Here is a 9,567-nt window from a genome sequence, read left to right on the forward strand (position 1 = left end):
GTACCTCATCTTAGCTGACAGGAGGTAGTCCTGTTTCTTTGGACTACATGGCTCTGTGGTACAAGGGATGGCTCCACAATAGCAGGTGAGAAACATTTTGGCCATAGCTGCAGTTCAGATACTTCAAGAGCCAAATAAAGCATTGAAGGAAAAACAGAAAAAAATACGACCTCAGAATGCAAACAGAATAAAAAGTGCTTCTTGTTAGCATCTTTTAATAACTGGATCAGGTGGCTGGGGAGAAAAGCAAGATATTTGACCTAAAATTTCAGTGTGTATCAGTATTTGTTTCTTCTTTTTATTCTTCCATCTCCCAGAATCAGGCAGTTTGCATCCTTAGACATGGGCTGCAAAAGACCAGAAAGGCAATTCAAATTGAGAGATGGGTGGCTGGACCTGGCCCTTGGTGGTATTTTATCTCTTACTGGAGAGAAAATAGCAGGGACAAGGAATGAACATGCACAGCCTCTTTCCCTCCCATGGCCTTCCCAGGGGAGCTTTCCCTGCTCAACTCGTGACCAACAGGCTGTTTCCCCCTCTGAAATATTGCCCATTCCCTTCACCAGAAGTTTCCTGTGCTGACTGAAACATTAAAAAGGCCAAACGACACAGGGGAATTTTGTTTATTTGTAGGGCTGTATACACATGCCTGTTTTAGGCCCATCCTGAAGAATAATTTCAGATATTTTGCTGGAAATCTGGGGCCAGGGGTGTTATGGCCCTGGTGAGAAGCTTATGGTGAAGCTTGTGACAGGAGTCAGGCTCAGCCAGTCAGTGGTGTCTCCATAATACAAACAGGCATCAGTGGGGAAGAGAAACCATTTGGAAACTGGACTGAGCCCTCAGGAATGTGCATCTGGAGGGGGTGAACAGGGCCCAGGCCAATGGCCACCACAGGGGTCAGTGGAGGAGCACACAGAGGGCTGCTTCTTCCCTTGCCCATCCAGGCTTTAGCATTCGGTTGAACCTGGGGGTCTCCAGGGAGGTTTATCTTCCTTTTGAAGATCTCAGCCTCCAGTAGAAACTCTTTAGGAGTCTCCTTGCAGGGGGAGGCTGTGCTGGGACCTCTGCTCCCCAACATGAGGGCCCTCAGCCATGGTTACTAAGGAGGGAAAACAAGGCAGCTGGTTGCATCCTGGGGCCATTATTTTTAAAGACAGAGCAGCAGCAATTAATGCTCAATCTGGCAGCAGGGCCTCTCTCTGGAAGCCCAGCCAGCACAGGCTCCTGGGGGGCACCTCCTTGCACTCTTCCCTTGCGGTGAGGGGCAGTGGTTTCCCACAACACCCGCAGTGGTTGCCCAGGCGCCTCCTGTTAAGAAGTCTTTATCTAGATCTTGGGAAGCATCTGTGCTTCCTGCTACTGTGGGTTCTCAGTGTGGCTGGCAGTGTTGGCCAACAAAACACCATGCCCACCACCAGCCTCAGCAGGAGCAGGGAGGTGGAGAAAGTTTGCATGTACTAAACATTGATTTGCCAAGCCGTTGGGAGCAGGGGTGGCTCAGGCAGCTGTGTTTATCTCTGTAAGCAGTTGGCACAGCAGGCTGCATCCATCCATTTCAGAGAACAGTTCTTCTCCAGATCCAGAGGAAAAACAGGTTTAAAGTGTTGCCTTTAAATAGACACATTAAATAAAAATGGTAGCAGCAGAAAACTGCTGTGTGTATCAAAATTGTGATGACTGAAGCATGAGACTTGGCAAAGATCAACATCCCTCTCGTGCCAAGGGCTGCAGGGGCCCTAATAAACTTACAGCTGCTTTCCTCCTGAAGCTGTAGAGAGATCAGCTTGTGTGGGGTTTAGTATAGAACCAAACTGGAATGATGGGCTTGCTGTGTTTTGTCCTATGAAGTCATGCTTCTGCTGCACCACTGTGTGGATACACACTGAGAAGAGAGATTCGCTGTGCTGCAGACAGTTCACTTGCTTCCTGAGTTTGGGGTCCCTTTGTCTATGTGCTGGCCAGACTTGGAAAGCTGAGGATATTGGTTTTGCATGTTCTTCATTAGTATTATTTCAATGTTCTTTTTTTGCTGACAGTTTCTACAGAAAATAATGTTTTATTAGAAAATATCGTGACCCTTCCCAAGTTTCTAGTGTTGGATGACATTTGAGTTTATGTGTGCTTTGCAATTAAAATCTTAAATGGTTCCTAAAAAGAAAAAGAAAAAAACCCTAATATTTGAGAGGGGGCGAATGTTTTCAAAAGAAAAATTAGCTGTTGCTTCTGAAAATTGATTTTCTGGCAAATGATTATATTACAGCCATTTTTCATTAAAAAATAATCTGCTGACCAGCTGCAGCACATTCATGTTTCAAACAAAATGCAGAGACCTCCACATGTCACAGTTTGGCTTGGACAGTCAGAAGGTGGGAGGGGAAACAGTAGCCCAGGGCTTTTCCTGAGCACTGGTACAGGCAGAGCATGGAGTGGTAGGCAAATCCTGCTGGGCTGACTGTGTGTGTGGCCTCATACTGAGCACCTGCACCCACCTCTGGCACCCCAACACAACACTCCCTACCTCTGGAAGGCTGTAGGGACACGAACCCTGTAGCCTACAGATACAGGACAGAGGTGCCAATCTGTTCTACCAGGCTGAAAATGGGATGTCTGTCCCTCCACAGGGGGATCAGTCTGATTAAGAGGTTAAAGAGCATTAAGCCTTGGAGATGGAAAGCACAAATGCAGCCCCTGAGCTCTCCAGTGACACTCTGGAAATCACCATGACCATGCACAAGCTTGAAATTCTGTTGCTTCCTGCAGACATATAATAGAATGTGGTGTAGAGGTGACTTTTGAGGCACCATAGCACTAAGATAAATGCTGGCTGAAGGTGCAGAGGGCAGTGGCCCAGTTGTGAGAGCAGCTAAGAAATGTCTGACACCCAGATGATACCCAGGCACTAAAAAGATGCTGCAATCCCTACAGTGTGCTGCCAGAGCTGAGCACTACAGAATGTCCCATGATGTAGGCTGGAGGCTTGTCAGAGGCAGAGTCAGGGCTGCAGCAGTGGGGCTGGATAATTGGCAGCTTTCTCTTTCGTGAAGTTCTTGCTTTATGTTTGGTTTCTTTTTCTATAGCCTTTTTTTTCCTGTCTGTCTGAATGAAAGTGAGCATGTGTAGCTAAGGATCCTAAGTTAAAGGCTGCTCCTTTGAAAATCCCAGAGCTCAGTGGTTGCTTTGTCTGGTTTTTCCATACAGGATTTTTCCAATGGGATCTTAGTCTGCATTCTGAGCATCCTGGTACCTTTGGGTTTGTGATAGAGCACCAAACTTACAGAAGAAAAAAAAATACTGGAGTTTTCCTTATCACTTACAAATCAACAACCAGCTCTGCCTCTATATACTTGTAAGCTAACTTGTGTTTGCCCAGCATGTGTTGTAATTAATTGCTACAGACTACTGAGTTCACGAAGTCAATGACTGTGCACTATTAGAGAGGGGAGTGAGGAGGCCAGTTTGTAAACTTGCTCTTTGTTTGCTATCCTTTCTTAGAAATCAGAAGGGGATTTATATCTGTTGTGGTTTTGCACAGAAAGGAAATGGGTATGTGTGGCCTATTCTAACTGTACAGGGGGTTGAGCCAGCCTTGCACTGGTGAACCTCTTCTAAACCTTGGCAAGCAGCGCGCATGAGAGTTGGAGTTCAGGGAGACGAACCTTGGGCTTACAACTAACAATGAACTGTGCCAAGGCTTTATCCTCATGTTCTCATCCAGATGAAGCACTCACTGTCAGTGTGTGCAAAGTGCCAGGGGCTGATATTGAGAGAGCACTGCCTGTTGACAGCCTAGTACAGGAGGTACCAAGAAATTCCAGCGCTACAAGCGAGAGGTACAGTGGTAGTGGTACCAACATAACACCAAGGAGTTGTGCTGATGGGTTGCATTTTGAAAATGGGAAAATGTTCCACCACTTCTTTGTGACCTGCTTATCATACTGGTGAATCTATCAAAGGAGAGAAATACTGAAATACGAGTGTGATAAAAGATGGGAAGCCACGCTGATGCTATTCCCCACACTAACTTGCTTTCCACAAATATTCCTGCAAGGAAAGCTCAGACCACAAAAATGCTTGTAGAAAGCTCAGAGCTTCCTATCAGCACTTCCAGGAGTTTGTATCATGGCCAGTTGTCCCTGTGCCATTTGCTATGTTGAGAGTGAGTGGGCACAAGTAAATGGAGTTGAATCCAGCAACGTCACAGTAGGAATCAGTTTGCTTCCCATGTATCATTATGCTCCAGCAATCTTCTCAGTGTTGTCGGTGAAGTGTGCTGAGCAAATATATGCCCTCTGGCTATATTCAGCAGTTGAGTGTTGGCACTGGACTACCAGCATGAAATCAGGTGTTGACCTGTAGCCCACCTCCCACTATGGAGGCACTCTGCCAGCAATCCTTACTGGGTTACATGAGGTATGGGCTTGGTGCCAAAAGTTCCCTGTCATGGCTTTAGCTAGGACATGCTCAGCAGATTTCCCAGCCAGGAACAAAAAGTCTTATGTCCTACCCAAACTTCATCTAGGAGGGGGTGATCTCCTAGTTTGTGCTGTTGTCAGGGTTAGCCAGCACTTCTTTCCCATCAGTCTCACTGCATATCACCTGAACTGCTAGTCAGCAGCAGAGTTTGCTACCTGCTCCCTTGCTAGCACTTGGTGCATTTCAAATCAGGCCAAAGTCGTGAGGTGATGGTTTTGTCAGTCAGTCAGTATATCCAAAACTCTCTTGTGGTCTCTGTGCCCTGTACCTTCATGTGTGGGAGGAAACAACACTTCATTCTAGGAGGTGGCAGTGTCCCAGAGGACTCTGGCTTCACTCGTTGTGAGGCAGTGGCTTTTTCTTCCTATATCTGCATAAAATTGAGCACAGAAAGGGGCCTGGCCTGAGGCTGGTGTACCTATGTGCCATCATAGTAACAGTAAACACAGAACCATGTGATATTTGTCAGGGAAAAGCACAATAATCTATTCTGATTTTTTTTTTATTTGGCTATATACATTGCTGGAAATTTTGTGAAAACCTAGCCAAAGGAGTTGTATAAACTGTCTTAAATGTAAACCAGATACTGTCAATTTAGGGCATTTGTAGTGGTGGTGTATACTGAGCCAGAAATGCTGAGCTGTGAGTCCAGGAGACAGCCAAAATGCAGCTAAAAGTCTTTTCTCTGTGTTTAATTTAGTACAAGTGTGACTGGATAGGTACCAAGCCGTGGTCCTGGTCACGGTCTGTGTAGGGAAACATTAGAAGAAAGTGACTGGAGATTTTTGATGAGAAATCACAGATCTTCGATCAAGCTTTATGATGAGGTAACAAAAGTGGGTGAGTTGGTACCTGGAAAACCTGCCCTCAGGCTCATGTGTTATGTTTATCAAAGGATATGCCTGTGAAACTCTATGGAAATAGAGAGCAGTTCAATCTGCCCATGCCCAAGCAGACTGGAAACCACAGGAACAGAAATTGGGTGGCCTTATGCGTCAGCCAATAAGCCTCACTACGACCTTCAGCTTGGTACCTGTAAACCCCTGTAAACTCCTGAGGGCTGTAAACTGCAGAGGTGTGCCATGCAAAGGGCCATTCTGCCTCTTTTATATTTGTATTTAAATACTTGTGGATGGCTACTGTCAGAAACTGGGTTGGAGTGGTACCTTTGGGCCTGACTTATCCATCACTCTTTTTTTTTTCTGGTTGGTTCAGCACATGTGGATGTGTAGGGGTTAAGCCTTTCACAAAAAGAATTTGCAGATGTAGTTCAAGCAAGTTTTAAAGGTGACCAGTTCCAGCTTTACGTGAGCTGCCAAGGGAGAGAGCTGCATGCTCAAACACTTCTCTTGGAGGTGTGGTCCAAGCAGATCCAGAGGACTGGAAGCCAGATAATTCAGCGTGGAAATAAGGTGCAGATTTTTTTACAGTGAAGAGAATTAACTACTGAAATAATTTACCAGAGGCTGTACTGGGTTCGCTATCATATGTAGTTTTTTAAATCAAGACCAGGTGTGTCTTTAAAATACACCTTTCCCCAGCAGAAGGATGGACTTACCCCTCCACAGGGGATGATGTTCTCCAGCCAGTGTGATGCCAAACACCAGGTTGCTTGACTGTAACATTTCCTTCTGGATTCAAAAACCTATGGATCCTGTGGACAAAAAGAACTGTGTACTCCATAACAAGAAACATCTCTTGCATCCACTAAAAGCATCTGGGAAAGTCTGGCAGATTTATGAAGAAAATGGTCTGGAGTTGCCTCTTGCATTTTACAGGAGAAAAAGGTTTCCCTGCATGTGAAAGACCAGAGGCTGGATAGTGGCTGGGCAGGGCTGCTGCATATTGGGGATCTGCCTGTTTACAGTTTAAAGGAAGAGCTGAGAAATACTGATGTATCCTGACTGCCTGGTGCTCCAAGGGTGCATAGGTTTGAGAGGGCTGATGGATTTTGTGGGTGAGCTCCTATACAGGCATTTGTGTCTGGAACTGCCATGCTGCTGTAAGGTGATGGTATAGGCAAACATGCTCCTTCTTACCTGCAGATCAAGTCTGCAATAAGTATGTGTGAGAGTGTGGGTGCAGGAAAAACAAAAGAGGAAATGCAGAGGTGCACTGAGTTTAGATGTAATGTTCCACTTTCATCAGTGGCATCAAAACCGACTTGAGAGGCAGGCATTCGGGAGTGAATGTGTAGCTGTGTTTCTCTTAGACTGCACAGTAGCTTGGCTGCTGCAGGAACTTTATTAAAAGTCAGGCTCACTAAGTGAAGCTGTTTCGGAGAGAAAATAAAGAAAAACAATGAAGAAAAAAAGAATCCATCCTCACTAGAAACTGGCTTTTCAGAGCAATCTCATATAAGCTGCAAAATCCACGTAGTCAGCAGTCCTGGTTCCAGCTGCCCTGACGCTTGGAGAGGTGACACTGTGCAAACTGAGCTGTGAACGAGGTGAGAGGTGTGGGGGCACAACACGCACTGCACTTGCCAGGCACTGGAAAATCCCTTTGCACTGCATACTGTGCAGTCAGCAGGGTAGCCATGGTGCTCTTGTGTTTCTACAAATTGTGCATCTCTTTCAAAGCTGATTGTTTATCCCTTGGCTGACTGAGGACATCCACATAATCCAGGACAAATAATTTTGATTCAGTGAGCACTTAACTCACTTAACTACCTCTCCCAGTCAGAGCCATCACATTGGCAGTCTTTGCTGACAGATAATGCTTCATTTGGCAGACAAATTCCTGACATATACAGCTTCTGCCTCGGTTCCATTAGAAACAGCCTGCATGGCAACACAAACCGGCCCCACTGGGTTCCTGGTTCAGCTCATTATCATTAGCTCTTTTAAAGGCACCCTCCAAAAATCTCTGTGCTTCCCCTCACAGCACCTCACAGTGTCAATGCTGTAGCTTGTTTACAGATGGGGAAAACAAGTCACAGCAAAACATAGGCTGGTTCTGGGAAGCTTCTTCACAGTCATCCCTCATACTGAGTAGGTATGCAAGCTCTGAACCTGGGGTTACGTGTGAAGACAGACACATGTCGTCCCCAAAAATTCTAGCACACTGCCCCTATGCATGAAGCAAAAGAAGTGCTTTACCACCTTGCTTGAGTTGGCTCAGGGCCAGGGGACAGAGTACTGCTGAGTACCTGCAAATCATGCCCTGGGAACGCTGTGGTTACCCCTCTTCCAGTGGGCAGTGAATGTGTGCTGCTCACTATGGCTGGTAGTTGATGCCTCTTCAGAACTCCAGCACCTCTCCACTCCTTTCAGGGATCCATTGCCAGGCTCAGACATGCAGCCTCCAGTGTGTGCAATTCATAGGTGCCCATGCGCTGGCCCAACTCTGCCTTCAATCTGCTGCCCCAAGAACTGTGGAAACCAAGATACATGGGCTCTGACATTGATGCTTCTGACTTATTTGCTTAATTGCATTCCCCAGCTCTGGATTACTCTTAAGTCTTAGAGAACAGAATCAGATTTCACAAGATGTGAAACACTGCCTACAAATGTAGGTGGGCTCCTAATGTGATCTTCAAATACTTCTGAAGTGGCAAGCCAACTAATTACCCCACAAAATCTACTTAGTTTTTCTGCCTCTGTGGGAAAGGGCCAGTCTCAAAGGAACCAGACAGTTCAACATTTGCATGAAATGATGAGCAGCAGGTAAGAGCTGATTTTCTTCCTGTTCTCACCTGTGTACGTTATAGCCAAGGCTATTGCACTGTTATATCATACTTGCTTTTAGATGCTTTTATTCAGCACCTTGGTCTGATCAGCACCTGTTGAAATCATGAGTAAAAAGAAAAATGTGCATCCCAAGAACACCTTCAGGCTCTGACTCCAGAACAACAGACCCCTTTAACCTTCATTGTTTTGCTTGCCTGTTGTGCCATTAAAATGCTTGCTTCAGGTTTAAAACCGAGATTAAATAAGCAGTCTCTGTGTTTTCCGATGGCTGCTTTTGAGCTCTTCTGAAAAGCTAAGAGCACACTAGAAGCAGCTTTTTTTTTTTTTTTCCTCCACGTTTGATCCTTGCCTGTGATCACCTGACACAGATCAGAGTAGAGCTTTTCCTCTGCTGCACAAGTTCATCCTCTTCTTTGATACTCATGTCTTTCCTGACTAAAGTGCTCTTTTGGAAGGTAGCAGACCAGAAGAAGTGCCCATGTGAAAATGATAAGGGGTAGGGAGTCCCATATTCCATGCCTGCCTTTTCTTCTTGTACCAGCTGTGTCCAGAAACATAGCTGACAAAAAAGAAAAATTTTCTCAGTTCAAAACTGAAACCTTTTCAAACCAAAAATCACTACTTTAGCTGGAAATAATTCAAATAATTTAAAAAAAAACCCCACCTGGTACAGATTTATATTTTTTCAATTAAAAATTGTCACCTGAATGGAGACTTTCACCAGCAGGGAACCTTCCATCTCTACTGCATTTGCCATTCCAGCATCTGGCCATGTCTAACTCTGCCCTGGTATTTGGAGGTGTTTGTTGTTTGCTTAGGCATCTTCAGAGGAGAGGTTTATGTGCCCATATCCTAATGTACACTTGGTGGCCAGGGGCCTATGTTGTGTTGTAGGACTGGGATGCTTTCCTGGTTGTCCCCAGGGTGAGCACTGGCCCCTAACACACCCATCTGGTGAACCTTCTTTTTCTCCTCCTGAGGCTTTGATATTTGCATGTTGGTGTTTTTATAATTCCTGGGATCTTTCCAGCCCTCTACACGTCATCTGGCAGAATAGTCCCTGCACATTCTTGCGTTTATACTTTCTCCTCCACTTTCATCCTGACCCTCTGTGTGTCAAAAGGTTTTCTACGGAAGAAATAAAACCTGTGTGCCCTGAAAGCTGCAAAGTCACAGACGAATCAGGGAACACTGCAGCATGAATATCCCTGCACAACATTTTCTGCTGCAAACAGGCCAGACCCAATTGACTTGAGAATGTTTTTTTTACTATGACTTTTCTCAAGAGTAGGACTAATAACATTTTTACATGGCAGATGGGTTATAGTGCTTTCATTCCATTTACATGGCTGGGAACATGACCCATCTTACTTTTCATAGCTGCCATCTGTTGGTCAAA

Source organism: Chiroxiphia lanceolata, chromosome 8 (genome assembly GCF_009829145.1).
Source record: "Chiroxiphia lanceolata isolate bChiLan1 chromosome 8, bChiLan1.pri, whole genome shotgun sequence".
NCBI lineage: Eukaryota > Metazoa > Chordata > Aves > Passeriformes > Pipridae > Chiroxiphia > Chiroxiphia lanceolata.